Source organism: Anomalospiza imberbis, chromosome 7 (assembly GCF_031753505.1).
Source record: "Anomalospiza imberbis isolate Cuckoo-Finch-1a 21T00152 chromosome 7, ASM3175350v1, whole genome shotgun sequence".
Classification (NCBI taxonomy): domain Eukaryota; kingdom Metazoa; phylum Chordata; class Aves; order Passeriformes; family Viduidae; genus Anomalospiza; species Anomalospiza imberbis.
In genome coordinates this window covers 2912477-2931768 of record NC_089687.1, presented here as the reverse complement: position 1 = coordinate 2931768, position 19292 = coordinate 2912477, and the positions used below count along the sequence as shown (strand labels likewise).

The following is a 19292-nucleotide window of genomic DNA, read 5'->3' as shown; positions in this document are numbered from 1 at the left end:
GGGAATTGGGAATTCCTGGCTGGGAGTGTGGGAAGTGGAATTCCCAGAGAAGTTGTGGCTGCCCCTGGATCTCTGGAAGTGTCCAAGGCCCAGTTGTACACTGGGGCTTGGAGCAGCCTGGGATAATGGAAGGTAGCCCTGCCCATGGCAGGGGGTGAGACTGGATGAGCTTCAAGGTCCTTTCAATCCCAAACCAGTCTGGGATTCTATGGATTCTCATTCCTTACCTTTTGGAGGGTCAGCCCTCGCTAATAGCAAACATTACAAATGTTTATTTGACAGCCTCCCTGTCGTGGACTAAACTTTACCATAATTAGAGTGAAGGGCTGTGACTGTTACACACTCCAGCTCCAAAATGTGAAATTTCTTTTCAGATTTTAGCTAATCTATTTGTTGCCCTGTGAGAATAGCAAACTACAGTCTGTGTAAAAAATGGGGAAATTTGTCATATTTAGTAGACCACAGTAATTGAAGGCAATAATTTCTTGAAATAGAAATATGTTGATTCCTAGTACTTCCCCTTCTTCTTGCATTCCTTTACATTATGCCAAAGGAGCTGCTCAGGTTGCTAAGCTTGATAAATCAATGTTAAATATAATCTGAGTTGAAACAATTTTATAATTTAAGTTTGATGATACCATAAATGTTATAGATATTAGGGGTTCAATACCCTTTCTGCACAAATCACACTTCCCAACCTGAGTCAAAGAGGACAGAATTTGGTCTGAAAGTGCAGTGAACAATGCAGAGCCACAAATGGTCTCGTAAAATCAATGCCAGACAATGATGGGACTGATGTATATTTTAAAAAGGCATTAAAAAGTGCCAGAAAAATTTTCTCCAAACTTTTCATACACTTCGGTTAAATCGCCTGCTTGAAACATTTTTTTGTCCTTTTAGTAATACTTAATATTATAACCATCTTTGAAATAAATGTTTCTTCAAGGAAATACAAATATATTTCTCTCTCACTTCATCACATCACTGGCCCCATGCTTCAATTTCCAGAGCCCTTTTGCAAACCGCACACTCCAAGTTAATTGGTTTAATCTGGTTGTGGGGATTAGCTATTTTTACCTACAGTTACATATGAAACAATTATATATGAAATATTGATTGTTCATTAATGTGGGAAATATCTTTCTTAACGTATTTTGTAAGAGTTCAGGCTCCTGGAATATGGAAACTCTGGAGAGCTCTAGGGAATTTTAACTAGCTTTTAAAGTTGCAAATGTTATTTTAAATTGCTCGACATCTGAAGTCAATATGAAGGTGTTATATATATAAAAAAGGCATAAAAATGCATTTAAATAAAACAGCATCATCACTGTACTCATAAATAAATATTATAATTCTTACAGATATTCCTTTCAATTTATAGTCAGTTAAAATTAGAGTATTTTAGTGTTTACAAAGGCATACTCACAACTGGCTTGTCTGTGAGCTGGTCTATATTTAGGGTGCTCATCCTTGCTCATTGTTCTGAATAGGAGTCAAATAATTTGTGGTACAAATTCAAATCACAATAAAAACAATTTTATACAATGATATCAAGTAATAATTACAGTTTTAAAATTTGCTGCAATTACAGCTTCAGAAAGCAAAAAAAAAAAAAAAAAAAAAAACTCGACTCCCAAATGAATTCAGTCCAAGGACTGAATATTAATACATAGAATTGCAAACCAGGTGGATTTTAGCCCTCAGAAAGCAAGAGAAGATTTGTTATAGAGTGCATTATTTGTAGCCAGTTTAAGCACACAAATTCACTGGCAAAGGTCGAGAACCGTGGGAGGTGTCCATACAACCACTGTTGCTTCTGGAGAGGTTTTGGTCACATTGAGATTTCTAACATTTCATTAAAATGAAGAAATTCCATCCTCAGTAACAAAGATTCACAAAATTTGCAAAGCCAATGTACTAAAATCATGATTTTTAAAGGAGGACATTATGAAATGGTCAAAGTTCTCCATGGAGAGCAGACCCATGTGAATTCATTCAGCCTAAAAAATAAGCAATTCTGCTTTCCCAAACCCTGCCACCTTAGGTCCTAAATCCCCTTAAATCACAAACCCCAGTCTCTCATGCTGGGAACAATGCACCCTTGTTAAAAGGTTTTTTGGTTTTTTTAAGAGTCCTTTTTAAAACAGGTTGAATTTCTCCAGAAGGACATTATGGGAAAAAGGGCATTGTTCAAATTTTTCAATCTTGCATGGTCTGATTGCTACAGAAATCCATGCAAATATCAAATTATCAGGGGTCTATACATTGCATCCAACATTTTTCACTATAATTACTATAGAAGATGCTAATCCAAACAAAAATTCCCAGAAACCTTTCTTCACTCAACAATTTATTCCAGTTTCCATCCTCCTCCCTCTTTATGATAACTCTTGTCAGCTATCATTATAAGTGAACAACACAAAGGCTTAAAGACATACCCTCTGGTAAAAAATGAAAAAATAATAAAAAAAAACCCACAGCTTTCAAGTGTGAACCGGATTAATCACACATAATAATTATACAAAGTGATAACACTTATTATAAGATCACATAAACACCGTTAAACCAACAGTGGCAGTAACCTTTAGGAAGGAAAAATAAAGCCACCAAAAATAATACAAATCAAAGTTTCTGTTGGGAAGACTTTGCTGGCTGAGGCTTCTCTGAAAGCCTTAATGAAATAAGTGTGCAGCGTTTCAAAGCAAATGACAGTCACCGCAGATTTGCATGTTCCATACATCTTCAAAATGCAGCATAAAAACCAGAGACAAAATAGGGGTGGGGAAAATCCGTGGTTCCCAATCGCCCATCCCTCAACAACGCACAAGCTTCCTTTTCTAAGCTTGTTTTCTAGATTGTCAATGTAATTATCCAACAATTCCTACTCTCCATATTAGCAATTCTTTGTTGAGCTTCGTGCAGTTCTAAACCAACGCTTTCAAAGACTTTTTTTCATTTTTTTTCTCTTATTGCATTAACTGTGGCTTCAAACACATCAGACTTTTCCTTCCAACTGCTTTGTTTCCTCTTAAGAAACTCCACTCTGTTGAAAGTTTCGTTTTGATCTCACATTATCACTCATTTTTATAATTCCCACTAAGTATCTGAGGAATAGTTTCCAACTAATTCTTCATGGACAGCCACACATTTTTTCTCAGCACAAGCAAATCCTTGTGAATTCTGGTACCAAGGAGAGGATTTTCTACTTGAAGTCATTGGGTGAGCAGGAGATTGAGAGGCACTTCCACAGGGGCAGAAAATACCCCATGGATTTGAGGAGAATGCAGGCCACAAACCTGTTACAGCTTTCCCATTCCAAGTTAATCAATAATAGATATTTTCTAATGGGGGGAATCACGATATGGTTGACAGGGTGTGATCATTCAAAGGCTGGACCTAATGATCTCAGAGGTCTTTTCCAAACCAAATGATCCTGTGATCCTGCAAAGATGGAGGTCAGGCAAAAGGGGAAAGTGGGAGAGCAATATATGAGGCATAGAAGGTTAAGGAAGATGAAATGTAGGAAATTTTACTCTAAAGGCAGGCAAAAGATGAAATATCTTGCAATTTTTCAATCTCTAAATGCATTCAATGTGCAAACACATAAGATTATCAAGTGTTATTGAGAACACAGACTTAGGGTGTAGCAATGGTTGTATGAAACTACTGAGAGCACAGGAAAGATGTATTTATTTAAATGAAAGCAAAATAACTAGGGAGGGTAGGAAATTCTGAAGGTCATGATCAGAACTGGTTTTAGGCAATATTCTCAGTATCACAGAGCAGAGAGCGGACTTGAACCTGGACTGCCCAACGTCACAACAAGAGGTGGAATTGATGCTGGTGAAACGAGGGGTCTGAGCTGCTGACAGAGCCTCTGATGAGAAAGCAAAAAAAATCACAGAAATTCTCAGAGAAACCTTCACTCTGAAAAGAAAAATCAGAAATAAAAGCACACCTGGCCTTGCCAAATATCTGTACAAATGTAGAACTAAAATGAAATGGGTTACCCTTCATATTAATTAACAAGATGTAACAGCTACTACAAGAAAAATAATGGCAAATATAAGAAATGAACAGCTTGTTCAAGGATTTTTCTTCCTCTTCTCTTCCAAACAAGTGACATTTTGCTATGTGCCTATTGTCCAAGAAATTGTTTGGGATCATTAAATATATAAGGGGCTCAGATATCTATATTTTACCTTTCTGTCAAATATTTACATGTCATACCCAGGACCTCACCAAGGAGTTGTTGTGATTAGTTGCCAAGAAGCATCAAGAATCAAATAGGATTGTTAGTGTTTAAGGGTTTTCCTGTTTATTTCTACAAACATACAGGATAAACACTGTCAGGCCAAAGTAAACTATAGAGTACACATTTTTTTCCAAAACTAATACCCTATAAAAGCCCAGGATGGTTGAAAACCACATTGCAACCAATTCATTCTGACGACTTGTACCATGCATGAAGGCTCAAGGATATTTCATAACCCAGAGACCCTGTTAATGAATTAAAGTTAGAATTAAAAAGCCACCCTTGGTTTAGACCTAATGGTCGATGAAGTTTCCCCTAAACATACCAAAAATATGGTCAACATTTGGAACTGATCAAAGAAAGCTAAATAGATATGGGATATAGTTTTATGAAACAAAACTTCAAATTCAGCTTAGATTGAAAGGAAAAAACAACAACCCAGCACCACATATGTACAGTATTATAAAATCTGAGCCACCATGCCAGGGACTGAATTTTGAGTGACACTCAAAAGATTTTCATTAAAGTATCCATTTGTTTCAGTCATTGGAGAACTATTTAGTCACTTAACTCTCCCTGCCGAATTTCCTTCAGATGCCAATTGACAGAGAAAATTCATTCCAACTCAAGATAAATCCCTACTTCCACTGCCAAGGGTTTTCCTGCCACAGAGAATTATTAGTCAAGAGGGGACTTTTTCGTTCTTCTTGAAATTAACTCCTTCTAAGAAACCTATGTTGAATTAAGTACTTCATTAATTACCGACAAACTGGTAAGCCCACCTTTGTGCTTTGTTCCTTCTGAGGCAAAGTTAAAGAACATGAATGTAAGAAACTTTCATATCTAGAATCATTAAAGAGTTTGTTCTCCAATTCAGTAGCTTGAATAGCAAAACGGGGTGAAAAAATACAATTTAGGCCAAACAAGCATGTATTTTATTAATTGGTTTGAATTTTTTTAAAATATTCAAAACTAAAGCATTTATTTTTAAATTTAACGAGCACAATTATATCTCCTGCCCTCCTGCTTGTTTTCTAGTATTAAATACAGCACAGTGTTACCCATGAAAGTCTTGAACTCACCCATGTTTGTCCCCTGTGCTCTGTCCTGATGTGTTTTAAATGGCCAATTTATTATGAAGCATCAGAAAATTTCCTGCGAAATAAACAACAATAAAAAGGGCAGAATGAGAAATTTCATCATTAAAAAAACCTAAAATCAAGTGGGAGAATAAGGATAACTCATCAAAATTGTTCAGGATTAAAGTCCAAAGGACACAGAATTTGCTTTGCTGGGAAGTTTTCTGAAAATCACCATATTCTTGAAAAGCAGCATAGTCCAAGTAATAAAAATATAAAATAATAAAAATATAGTATTGAAAAGGAGAAATATTATAGTAGTCTACAAAATACAGGTAGAAGCTTTGTTTGGTTAAGTACAAACAAATTTATTATTATTAAATAATAAATTATTTAATATATCTTCCAGTGAGACTAAATGAAGTGTAATTTAAAATATTAAATTACAGCTAAAGTCTTTGTGTCATTGAAAAATTGTAAGAAGAAATTTGAAAACAACATTTTGCTACTTAGAAAGTTATGTAGAGCAAGAGCCATTCTCAACATGGTAGGACAACAGCTATTTAAATGAACCTTAGGAAGTTCATAAAATGCATTTATTTCCAGTATGGTTATGGCACAAATAAAGACTTCAGCATCTGTGGCCTGTGCTTTGCATTTGAATTATTACATATCAGAAAAAAATTTTTGCATTTACTGCATTTTGTGTTGACCTTTACATCTAAAAAACTATTCATTCATTCATGAGAAATGACCTAGAAGAAAAATTAAGGATTTTTTGCCTCAATGGCATCACACCATTATTGCATCTCACAAAGGACAGTGTGGGTTTTACTCATTAATTTGCCAATTCGTTAATAGCATGGGAAAAAAAAAATCTCACCAACCAAAATTCTGGAGGTTCATCCAATTTGTTGGCTTGGGAAGGTTTGCTCCAAAAAACAATTGTTTTAGATGCTGCCAAAAGCTGTCTTTGCAGGACAAAGTGAGAGCCTGTGTCAGCCATGGAAAATCTCATTTTAATGTTGGTGATCTCCAGGTCCAGCTCAAGGGACCCGAAGTGAGTCAGCCTCACCACGGGATCCACACGTCCTGCTCCCAAACCCCATCCAAGGAGGGCCCATTCTGTGTCCTGCACTGCTCCAGAATTGTCATTAACAGAGAAATTAATCTTTCTACATTTTTTCTCATAGTAGAGGAAAATAGATTAGAAATCTGAGGGGAAAAACCCCGTGGACAAGCAAGGCTTAAAGCAAAAATAGGGTTCAGTCCTAAATCCCTCATGTGCCTGAAAATCCCACTGCACTTTTCCCATCTTGGTGCTCAATAATTAGACATTAATGAACAGAACACACTCATCTCCCCCTCACTCGACAAGATTGGGCTCATGTTGATTATTTTAACAGACTAATTTAATTCAGGTTTCTGTAGTTTCTCTAGGAATTTGCCAAGCAGAAATTTATCAGATTCCATATAAATCTACGTCAGGGAGAACTTTAATGGAAATGACTACATTAAGAATTCAGGATTGGGCCCTTAATAGCTGCTATAATTTATCATCTTTTTAATATGGAGAAATCAGTAAAATGAAATACTCTAAAGATGTAAAAGTAATAACCCAATCATTTAATATGAAAGAATAACTAGACAATACTGCCCTGAAGAACTATAGATAGCCTGACAGAAAGCCACTGAATATGAAAGACAGAAAAGCATTGGTAATAATTCCAAGGAAATAATGTATTTCTGAAAAAATACCAGTGAAAAGAAAACAAAACCAACCTGTTCTTCCATATTCTGGTCCTTTTTTGGAAGACTTCAGACATGGCTCTGGGGGCGTTTTGAGGATAGAAATCGTTATCCTGACTCAGAATGTAGGAGAGAAAAGGAAGATCCTGGCCAAATGCAAAAGGAGATTAATTCCTTGGGAAAATTTGCAATTTTGATAGGTTCTGAGCAAGGAAAGTGCATAAATTTGCAGTAGGTAACTATTAGCTGCGTTTTCATCTGCAGTCATTATAACTCCATAAAAACATGTTTTGAAGGTAATATAACCTAAATAATAACTGGGAATGAAAACAGAAATGTATGAAAATGAGAGGCTGTCACTTCAGTCATAATATTAAAACTAAACACAAACTGTAATAAAAAGGAAAATCGTCTGGTTTACATTTGGTACCAACCCACGGCGCTGCTTCCAACAAGAAATGTCAAATCCCTTTGAAAAGGAGATTAACACTTACAGCCTGTTTCCATCTCCAGGGAAACTGAGGCAGGGAATTTTGCCTCCACCGGTCATAGAGGCAGAACCGTGCTAGAAGGAGAGCCCGGGAAGATGGATGTTGGGATGGGTGTTGGTGGGAGGGGACACAGGAATGTCCTGCAGGTGTGGGTACACCCTGAATGGTAGCTGGTCACTCCATCTTTGGGATTTAAGCTCAGATTCGTTTCCTTTCATTGATGATTCCCAAGAAAGAAGGGAGAGCTGAGCTTCAAAGGCTGCTCGTCCCTGTGGATTTGGACCAATCATGATCTTCCTGAAGCTTCTCTGCAACATAAAGACAAAAATCCCTGCCCAGCTGCTGTCAGACTCTGAGAAACTTCCAGGGACCTCCAGATTTTCATTCATAAGGTGGGATCTAAGGCCTTCAATGTCTTCAAATATGAAAAAAAAAGTGATTTTTACCTAGTGGTTATTTACAAAACAGAAGTACAGTGATAAAGACTTCAAGTTAAATATATTTAAATGCAACAAAAATACCTTAAAACACAGCACAGAACAGAAATGCTTTTGTGTGTTTTTTTTTTTCTTTCTTTTCTGCAATGGGAACTTGCCATTTTCCTTTTCTAGTATCACATGAACCGTGATAAATTAATCTTTATTTGCCACAGAAAAAAAAGAAAAGCCCTCACCCAATTAAAAGTGTGTGTGCTGCATGCCCGCTGCTACAGGGGCAGGATGCAAACTTCCATCTGTGACTGCCAAAAAAAAGAAAAGGTTGTGTAGCTGTGGAGATGCTTTGCTGAACTCCAACAACACCATTTAACAATGTAGCTAACTGATAAAACTCAAAATGCTGCTAATTCCCATTTGTAATATGCTAAATTGCCTGCAACTAATTTAAACAATAAACAAGCCAGGCTGTGAGCTGTTATCTGTGGCCAGTTGAGAAAAATACATTATTTGCCATCTCTTGATAAGGATAGTTTAGCTCCTAAAACCTATTCTGCAAGTGGACAGCCTGTGTGGCCTCAGAAGAGTTAAATTCTGCAGAGATTTCACCACCTGAGCTTGCCAAACTTGCCATTTTCAGATAAAATACACATATGCAAAACTTTTACTTTCAGCTGCACGTTTTTCTTTTCCCTTTTTGATTTTCTTCTAAAGCTTAAAAGTTTCCTTTGGGTTGAGGTATTTCTAAAGGTACAATGAAAGCACCGCAACCTTGAAACAATAACAAAAAAAAAAAAAAAAAAAAAAGAAAGCCAGAGCATAGGATGTGCTCTGGTTGCTTCCTGCACTGCTAAAAAAATTAGCTCAAATCCCAAGATCCATCCTCAGGAGCTTAATTGCTTCAAAGAATAGGAATCTTGTCAAATTCAGTCCAAACAAACATAATCAGTAGCTTTCAAAGCTCGTTTGACATTGAGGAGGCATAGAAAACAACCCAGGAACCAAAGAAACACACATCGACGGCCTGTCAAAATTTTTTGTCAGACATGATGCTATTATCAAGGCACATCAGGATGAAATAAAAGTGACCTGGCTGACCAGGGGCTTACAAATGTCTTGGGAAGGAAGGGAAAACGGTGAATCAAAAGGTAGCTTTGTTGAACGTCCCCCCAGGCCTTCTTATTGACAGGGATGACAATGGTCCCAGGATGCACCATTATCTATGACCAGCAAGCAGACATCAAATGCTGCCGAGCTGTCTCTGTCAGAATAGAAAATGCTGCTCAAAATATACAGGGGCTTGTTACGTTTTGTTCAGCAAAGGTTTGTCAAAAGCCAGGGTCACTCTGTGTGTGCACTGCCCTGAAGGGTAATTTTAAAAGGCAAGGAGAGATGCACTTGATTCTTCAGTGTTTTCTCCTGGAAGGAGACTTGGAGTCTGTGGATGACCAAAATGTTTTGAAAATCAAAGAGTGACTCAGAAAAAAAAAAGAAAAAAAAAAAAAAGAAGGAAAACAAAGTAAAGCAAAGCTAATAGATGTTCGCCACGGCCGTGTTGTTAGAAGGCAAAGCATTTTTCAAAATAAACAGGTTAGGAAATTATTCCCATATTTAGATGTTTTTGCAATAAAAATTGAGTTGTTTTCTAATACATCAGGGGTGGGTGCTACTGTAAAGGGATGACTCAAATTGCAGTGGATAAGTACACCCTCTTCAAGCATCTGTGTTGCACCATTATGCAGTTAATTGCAGGAAAAATATTTATACTGGCGAGAAAAGAATTGTTAATATGGTACCCTTTGGAAAGAAAAGAGAGAGGCTGAATATACAAACTCCAACCTCAGAAATGTTTGGGTAAACTTTGCTTTTCTGTGAACATCTGCTAAGCACACACTGAGGGACCAAAGTCCAAATGCACCCCGCTAATTGACACAGAAATTTTTGTTTAAGGACTATGTGACTAAAAAAAAAACCCAAACCTTAAAATAAAACAACTGGAGGGTGAAAAGAATAATTTGGTGGGGGTGAAAGGAATTGTTGATGCAGACATTATGGAAGTTGTCCGCTTCTTGCTTGCGGTTCAGCTCTTCCTTTCTCATTTTGTTATTATTTCTAAGGTACAAATTTAGCAAGAGAGAAAAAAAGGAGCCATAAAATCTCCCCAGTGCTGCCCTAGAGACCAGGAAACACAAATTGACCCTCCACTGTTAACTTTATAGTCATATCCTGCCTGAAAATGTTAATTTAATGCCATCTCAACCTTTCTGCCAGGACCCCATACCTGGTACCATGTAGGGGTCTGGTGCTCCCCAGCTCTGCTGCTTATCCCCAAAATCTGAATGTCCTGAGAGCATTGTGTTCCTTCCCTTCAGGCCTCAGCTATCCAAACCCATCTCCCTGCTGGCTTCTGCTACTGATCACTGTGACTCCTCAGAGCATGTAATTGTCTTGTTTCCTTTCTTTCTTAAGGAGAAATACCAGAATTAAAAAAAAAAAAAAAATAAGAAAAGAAAAGAAAAGCAGAACCCAGTTACAGCCTTTTACTTCAGGTTTGCGACTGAGGTAACAGCTGATGCTCCACTGTCCACAGCCCATGATTTTCAGGACAGAAATTAGGATAATAGTCCGTCAAATGCACTTTCTCTCCTCCTAGGCCAATCTCAAGATGCTAGATACGATCCTTTTGTGTCTCATGGGATAAGATTTTTGTCTTTTTTGTCCCCAAACACAAAGCTAATTATTCAATGCAATAGTTTCTTTTTCCTTGCCCTGGAAGTCACAATATGCTGTGAGTGAGGCTGGCTTCTCCTCCTTTTGGAGCACTCGTGGGTGCCATGAGAGGCTCTGCACACCAAGGTCTTGCCCACAAATGCTTCTAGAGCAACTTCCTCAAAGCCTTTACACCTTCCTCCTTGCCCTTCTTCCCCCATTTCTCACTATTTTTGTGGACTCATAAACAACATCCAGTTTTCAGTAGTGGCGTCCTTGGGTTAAATACAACCCCTATCTTTTTCAGCTATTTTTTATCAATCAATTATTGATATAGACATAAATAAAGGAGAAAAAAAATTAAAAGCAAATTAATATCTTCCTCATCAGTAAATTCAGTACTTGGCTAAAACATCTGCATTAATATTCTTGCACATCCTAGCCCTTAAAAACCAGCTATCTTCCTGGTGACTTCCATGCTGTAACATTCCATGGGAAATTTAGAGCTTTAAGGTTTTTTTTAGCACTTTGATATCAAAGCCTTCACAGAAAAAGAGTTGCCTGATGCCATCTGGAAGGACAAGAAGGCACAAATATATCTGCAATCCTTTCTGCCCCCCATTCAGTCCTGCATCAAACAGCTCCCTGAGACCAGAGACACTGGACCAAATCCATCTGAACAGGGTGTGGGGTCGTTGTCTTCTGAGCCAGGTTTCAGATGTACCATGGAGGCAACTATAAAATTCTATAAAATCCTGCTTATTAAATAAACCCTGTTTTACTCACCACACGACTCATTTCCATGATTTCTGACCACGGCAACACCCTCAGCCTCCCTCCTCAGTCCTGCTTTCACAGTATTTCACCTTTATTTAGAATCAAATTAAATTGGATAAAAAAAAATAAAGGCAGCATCAGCTCTACTTAAATTTGCATCCCCAGGGTGACCAAAACAAAAAATCCACCTCACACACGAGGCTGCTCTGTGTGGAATAAGGTAGCACACACGTGGGTGTGAGATTCCCACCCCCAAAAATAAGGAGCACAACATCACCTGAGGTTGGTTGCCCTCAGCAAGAAATTTGAGCAGCACCTGTGGTTCTCCAAAGCTTGTCTGGCCCTGCAAAAACCCTCTTAATTTCTGAGCTGCAGAGGGTTTACCATTAATGACAGCCACGTTCTTGCTCTAAGGATAGACACCAAGCAAACGAGGATGATTGCAGATGTTTAGGAGCAAATGTGAAAGGAAAGGAATGAGCATTAAAAAAAAAAAAACAAAAAAAGGAGCGAGGGAGTATTGATTCAGTGTGACTGATGTGAATGAGTTAAATGATTGACTATGAAGTGTGAATTCAAATTTACTGTGAATGGAATTCACTGTGAGTGGAACAGAGTATGCATGACCATGACTGAGTGTGACTAGGTATCATTAGGAAGAACTAAGCGAATATGAGTGGAAAGCACTGATTATCTCCCCTGTAATCTATAAATAAACAGTAGTGCAGGAAGTTTTGAAAAATGTATTTAATAAGGGATTTCCACTGCCTGAATAAACTTGCTGAGGCCAGACAGCCTGATCTGGAGGAAAATGTATCATTTTACTCAAAGGTCTGTCATGTAATAATACGTGAGCTCATATCTGACAGGAACAAAATAGGCCTGAATTTACAGCAAAATGGAACCTCTGGACTGATAATAAACATCTTCCCAATTACAAATGTACTAACTGATATGATGCCAATTATCCTCTCTTCTGCTTACGGGTATTTTCCTAACATGCATGTTTAAATTCAGAAATATGGACATTCAGGACATGCCAATTTGGGGATCGATGCTTTCTCCTGCAGATCAATCTAATAAAGTTTTATTAGCACAAAATAACTGTCCTTTGGCCCAGTGGCCAAACACCTCATTTGCACCCTTGTGCAGAGTTCCAGATTTGAGCCTGAGGTTGCTCCAGTTTAATTCAGTGAGAGCAAAGTTTACATCCCAGGATCTCAGACCCCACGGTAAAAAATGTCTCAGTCTGTTCTCAGCTGCTGCCCTTTCTCCACAAATATCTCTGCTTGCTTTCCCAAGTTTTAGTACAAATCAGGCCAATGAAGTATTTGTCCCCAAAGTTCTGTGCAAATAAATGTTGATTTTAAGGGTGGCTTAAAGCAAATCCTAGAGGTTGGTGTAACAAACATGGGTTTTACCATTTAATTCAGCTTTTTTGCCTTAATTAGGTAATTTCTGCTCCCTAAATCTTGTGCATTCCTTACCAATCAAGCATTCATCAGAATTCAGGGGGATTTTTTTGTGTCAGCCTCTGCTTCCACTGAAGAAGAGGAAAACACCGAGCTGTGTTTAGAGTAGAAAATCAATAATCAAAACCAAAAATTGGGAAACAGCAGAGAGGCCATTCCAGCTTTTTCTTGGGAAACCTTTCCTCTGCTAATGCACTGTTGATTCATTTACTGGGGGGCAGAAATTCCCCAGAACTGCTGGAATCAGCTCAGGCTCAATCTCAGCCGTGCACATGAGCATCTGTGAACTATGGGGTTCTCAGAGTTAGAGGCAATTTAAACTGATGTTCAGTGGATTTACATCCTTGGAACTTTACAGGCTTGAAGTTACCTCTGACAGTTACCTGTGGCTGAGAATTTGGCCCAAAATTCTGTCTGAGCTTTTATTTGCATTAAATTTGGGTTTAGGTGTATTTCCCTTTCACAAAGACTAGGACACAAGCTGTTACTATTTTAATTTTACTGCCTGACCAGCTCCAAAATGAATAAATTATTCCTGTTTAGATCCTCTTGACCATCAAGGAACATTTCAGAAATGTTGGCACTGTCACCTTACAACGAGTTTGTAGAAAACGTAACAGAACTTAAAAAAAAATCCGATAAAGAAAAAAAAAAAAAAGGTTATGGAATGTGCCCTAATCCATTAAAACAAATAAAATATATTTCTTGAGATCATGAAACCTCTTTCTCCCTTCTTGCTAGCTCTCCTCAGGAGTCAGGTCAGAGTGAGGGTGTCTGCACAGCCTGAGCAATCCTCTCTAGATGTGCTTCTCCCCAGGAAGGCAGAAATCATTGACAGGAAACAGCGGGGGATTTACACCCCTCGTGCCAAAGCTGCACGTGTTCTGTCGATAAATGGAAGACTTAATTCTCCAGGATAGCAATCCAAGCATTTTAAAGGATTTCCTAATGAGGTAAAATTCATTAATAAGATACAGAGGGGGAAAAAATACAAGAAGAAAAAACCCACCTTTTTCACTTGGAATTGCAGACATGCAGAATAAGTAAATTCCAAAATTTTCCACAGAAATATTATAGGATAGAAGTGGGTAAGAATGAGATCATTAGAACTTTGTATTCTTTTGCCTACTTAATATGAACACCTGTTTACATGGTTTTAATATTTATAACTATGCTGAGTTATCTTTATTGTTACAAAGGGGTTGCTATTAGAGAAAAACACAATCAACATCCTTAATTTTGCTTCCCTGCACTGCAAAATTTCTAAGGAGAAGATGTCCCAGCTTTTCCTTTTTCTGCAGAGGACCATTTCCAGAATCCCTTAGACCTGACACAACCACAAAAGCACTGGCCTCTCAAACAGATGTCCAGGCTCATAATTCCTGTTTATTCCCCATGCACCTCTTGCTCCTTCCAACAGTGTTCCAAGAGCTTGGAAAACTTGTGTGGGGCGAAATCCAGGACCCACATCGCTCTGATGACTAATAGAACTATTCCATGGTATGGGCTAAAGGACACCTTAAAGATCACCTAATTCCAACCCCCAAAATACATTCCCTCTGCTAGTTTTAGCCTAGGAAAACAGAAGCATTTGTCTGGGATTTTTTGTAGATTTTTTTCCTACCTCGAACAAAATGTCTTTATTTCTGTTTTTCGAAACAAATATTTGCCAATGGTACAGCTCACAGAAAGGTATTGAGTGGACAATTAGCCCCCAATATGCTCAAAGATCTGAATTTTCAGCTGAGCCCCTAAAGACTGAGCTAAAGGGAATGATTTTCACTGCTTTCTTCCCTCCTACCTCCCCCTGAGTTACAAAACCAGCTGGGACCACATCTGAACTGCACGTCACCTTGATGAAGGCTGAGGCTTCTGGTTTGCAGAGGACAGAAGGAGAGGATGCTGTGGTAAAAGCACAGTTAGGGGCCATTTCTAGCAGTCAAACCAAATCTGACACACTCAGGGCTCCGTATTGCCTCAGCAAAGCCAGGTTGTCTGTTCACCTCACATTATACTCCCAATTTTTAACATAGCTTTGGGTTATCCTGCTTTATTTAGCTGCCAACAGAAAGACTTTTACCACTGTGGATCAAGGCAACTGTCTCTGGAATTGATCTCATTAGCAAAGTTTCCAAAGGAAAGGAGATTAGAGAAAGCAACTGATTTTCTTGACTTGTACTGGTATTTCTGTGGCAGCCAAGCAATTTCATCTCCCTTAAAGGCATTGGTTTCAGGTCACATTTTAACTATAGTTAAGTCCTCAAATAATTCAGAAGACAATCAAGGATTAGTGACCACTCTCCCCTACAACAAAGCAAATGTTCAGCATGGCCAAGCCGTAGCTTTTGATGAATGTCAGTTTTTTCATGGGCTTTGTAAATAACATTCAAAATAAAGACAGCCTTCTGGATTTCAGTGCATACTCCATCCCTCCAGGTTAGCATGACAACAACCCAGGATGTATATCCAAAGATAAAATTTGCCCCTAAATTTGGCAGATGGACTCCAAAAAGTTTTCAATGTCAGAAAAGAATTCCCTTCCTTTCAATACTTCTGGGATGCTAAGGAATAGTGAATTCTATATATATTTGGGGTTAATTTTAACATGCATTATGCTTTTAACATAATTTAAATATCTGTTAAAAAAACCTCAAAATCTTTCACAGAAAAATCCTTCAATAAAATTTAAAGAAATTACTTAATTTTTGGATTAGTCAGTTCTGGTTTGTTTTTTTCAGAGATAATATCCTGTTCAATGTCAGAGTAGGAACACCCTGGACCCACGAAGAGGAGGAAAGGCAGCGATCTCGACATTCCCCAAGCAGAAGTTTGAGCACAGGGCATGGATGGGAGAAAATTAATGTGTCAATTCCAAGGATTCCCTGCTCCAAATCCCCTCTTTTGGAGAGAACTAAGGGGCTTAGCAATATCTACAAAGCAGCTCTGATGCTCCTCAGCCTCCTGCAAACAGCATCCCTGCAAATCCCCAGCCAGGCAGCCTCGATGCAAGGGTCCAGATTTGGCCAGCAGTCATCATTTTTGTCTCCAAATCACAACAAATTTTACTGGAGCCACATTCTGAGTTGATTCCTGTCATCCCCAAGGAGAAAATCGCTGTATCTTTTTTTCTTTTGTCCTATATATGCACATTATATAATTCTGACTGTTATCTCTGGGGCCTCTCTGGCAAACTTTCCACTGTTCTTTCTCTGTTAGGACTCGAAGTTATCAGAGTCAGAGTTCATTTATACTTCTGATCACTGGCTCCACAATGTCCCCAGGGTTGGGAACTCTGCTGTGGCAGAGCAGAAACATAATTTTATAGCCCTTGTATTCTAATTCATTTAATTAGGGGTTTTCTTGGCTCTCTGGGGGGGCTGGGAGGTGTCCTTTCACGTTTGGAGGTTTTTGTAGAAAATCTATCTCCACTCCAGAAAGTCATGGGCAAAGTTCTCATGCAAGTGCAGATCTTGTTTGCTCTGCACCAAATTAATATTCATCACATCAGGAGCAGAATGTACCTTTCCATCTTCCCTTTGCCATTATTAGTTAGGAGGAAGAATTATTGCACAGCAACCCACAAAGAAATACATATAATCTAGATACACTAAAATGGGAGGGGGGAAATTAAAAGAATGGCAAATGGGAGACCCTGCCTAAATTTAAATCTAAATGGTTAAAAGAAGTCGACTGATAAGAAGAGCTCTAATTAAGAAACATCTTGCTGCTAAAAACATGAACTTTTACACTTATTTCATACCTCAGGCGGAGCTCAAGCAGAGGTAGATTGTATCTTCTTTAAAGAAATGAAAGAGGGGAAAAAAATATATTAATCTGCATTGTAGTAATGCTGATATGCCCAGAGCTGAACTTCCAATTCATTGTGAGACATTCTCTGCACAGACACAGCCCTGGCAGCTCTGCCTTGAGAAATTTTCAGTCAGACCAAGAAAAAGAGAGAGAAATAATGTGTTATCTTCATCTCCCAGAGACGTGGGGAGCTTACATGATTTCTCCAGCCCGATGAGAGAATTCTCTGATAAATCCAGATCTGAGTTTTAGGGGTTTATTTGCTCTCTGGGGTGACAGGTGCAGGTGGACACACACAGAGTGAAACTGAATCCAAGTTTTCGGTATTTTCTCCAATGTGATGTACATGGAAAAAAGGAAGAAGAGGGAGGATATCCTACCCAAATATTGAGTATTTCAAGTGCAACTACAACAGCACAACTAAGAGCAGAAAGGAATCTCATTGTGCACTTCCTATGTCTGTACTAGAGCGCGTATTCTGGATCAAACAAAATTATGTTAAATGGGAAGTACAATTTAGGAAGTAAATCACTAAAATAATTGCTGATACCTTATAAAAATATTATTTCAAAGTGAAATATTTTTAATACAGAAAACTGAAGGAAAACAATTAAAGTCAAATACTTCATTTAACCTTAGAGTGATTTTTTTACCTTCGATTTCTGTGAGAAAACAAATAACAAGAATTCAAAAGCCAGAACTCAAAGCGTTTAATTTGTAATTTTTTTTTCCTTTTTAAGAACCTGCTTGAGAGACTCTGATTTGAGAGCTATGGGAATGAAAGAATTTTTAACACTCCAGACATGCATGGCAATGTCTGCCACCCAAAACCTCAAGTGTGTACTCAAACGACTTCCTGCAAAAATCATCCACTCATTTACTATTAATGAGTGATAGAGTTTATACACTTAGCTAAGTGGAAAGTGATTTTTTAAAGGATATTGTATTCTCTTCCCTCAGCCACCACGGTATAATTACAGCCAGGGAAGGCTTTTTAAAGCAGATTCAAATCACAGCTGGTCGTGTTTCTTGTGGTCTTCCAGGCCACAACATCTACAGGAAAGATAATTAGCACAGTCCAATCAGAGAATCATAGAATTAATTGGGTTGAAGGGACCTTAAAACTCATGTCCTTCCAATCCCCAGCCATGGGCAGGGAATCTTCCACTGGACCAATCTTCCACTTGACGAGACTCCCATCCAGCCTCGAACGCTTCCAAAATTTATACCAACTTATTTATCTGAAAAATGCCACAATGATATCCTGGCACATGAACAAGCAGCAGCTGTGATTTACTTTACTCCTGATATTTTCATGATAGAGAAATAGTAAAACAGAGGACAACCTCATCACCTTTTGCTGGCCAAACCTCTTTTGGTTCACAGAGCAGATGAAATCCCAATTGCCTCTGGTAGCCAGTGGATGTGGTGGTAACATTCCTACAAAGGTTTTGGTTGTTAAATGGGGGAAAAAAAGGGAAATAAAGAAAATTGAGAAGTTCTGAATAAAGATGCCATGCTAAAATTCATGTAGAAATAAAACTCATGACTCTTAATCTACCAGAATCAGGGAAACTCCTCCAGGGTGCTCTCATTAAACAGTCAGAACTAGAGAAATATTATGTGGGCAGGGAGAGTATCTACAGCTTTTCTACACCCTTCACACAACCAAAATCATAATTTGCCCAAATATCAGGACACAGAAATGCCACTCATCATTTTGCCTTTGTCTGGCAACATAGTAAGAGGAAATTGCAGAAAAAGTTAACTGGAGAAATGATAAATAGGCAGCTTTGTCCTTTTTTTCACATTTATCAGAGCAATGAATCTGAACAGAGAGTTTTGGGTTTGCCTTAAAAAAAGCTTTTGATGATTTTTAAATTCATTCAATACAGTAAGGGAAAACATTTCATTTTAATTAACTTTATTTTTTATTCTGGGTGCCCAAATTTTATTATTTCTCAATTTATTTAGACATACATATATATTACTTTATGTCCTCTACCTTCATAACCTTCATAATTAATATTTACCTTCCATTTTGCTTTATACCAGATTTCTACCATCCCTGTGATGACAACCCAGAGTGAAAGGAAATGCACAGGCATGGAATCACTTTTTTTTTTACTTATTCCTATGTTACGGCCACACAGCCACAGTTCAGGACACTCTGGAGGCTCCTGTTTTGTCAAGGCTCTCAGCCTTTCAATGTCCCAGCAGGTATTCAGGTCTGGTATTTAAGTCAGAAGTATACAAATGGCTGGTAAAGATTTTTTTTTTTATCATCATAACTCTTTTAAATCCTCATAAAACCATTTAAAGTCATTTCAGGGGGAAAATCCTTCAACAGCTCTTTGCACTCCTGAGGTAGATCATGATCTGCCTCACAAGAGTTATAGAATCCCTGACTCGTTTGGGTTGGAAGGGACCTTAGATATCATCCAGTGCCAACCCTGCCATGGGCAGGGCCACCTTCCACTGTCCCAGGCTGATCCAAGCCCTGTCCAACCTGGCCT

At 38.2% G+C, this 19292-nt stretch overlaps 1 long non-coding RNA gene across 3 annotated transcripts in view; it reads right to left on the bottom strand.

Moving 5' to 3' along the window:
* Positions 1-5279: 5279 nt before the first annotated feature.
* Positions 5280-19292, bottom strand: part of LOC137476784 (uncharacterized) — a 66534-nt gene continuing 52521 nt past the window's right edge. For 2 of the 3 annotated variants that reach the window (XR_011000579.1, XR_011000580.1), the window contains exons 5-6: positions 18131-18216; positions 14574-17829 (exon numbers count right to left, since the gene is read on the bottom strand). This is a non-coding gene — a long non-coding RNA (uncharacterized lncRNA). Of the gene's footprint in view, positions 5411-11503; positions 11584-14573; positions 17830-18130; positions 18217-19292 lie in introns of those variants that run through there. The other variant, XR_011000581.1, reaches the window with a different exon arrangement.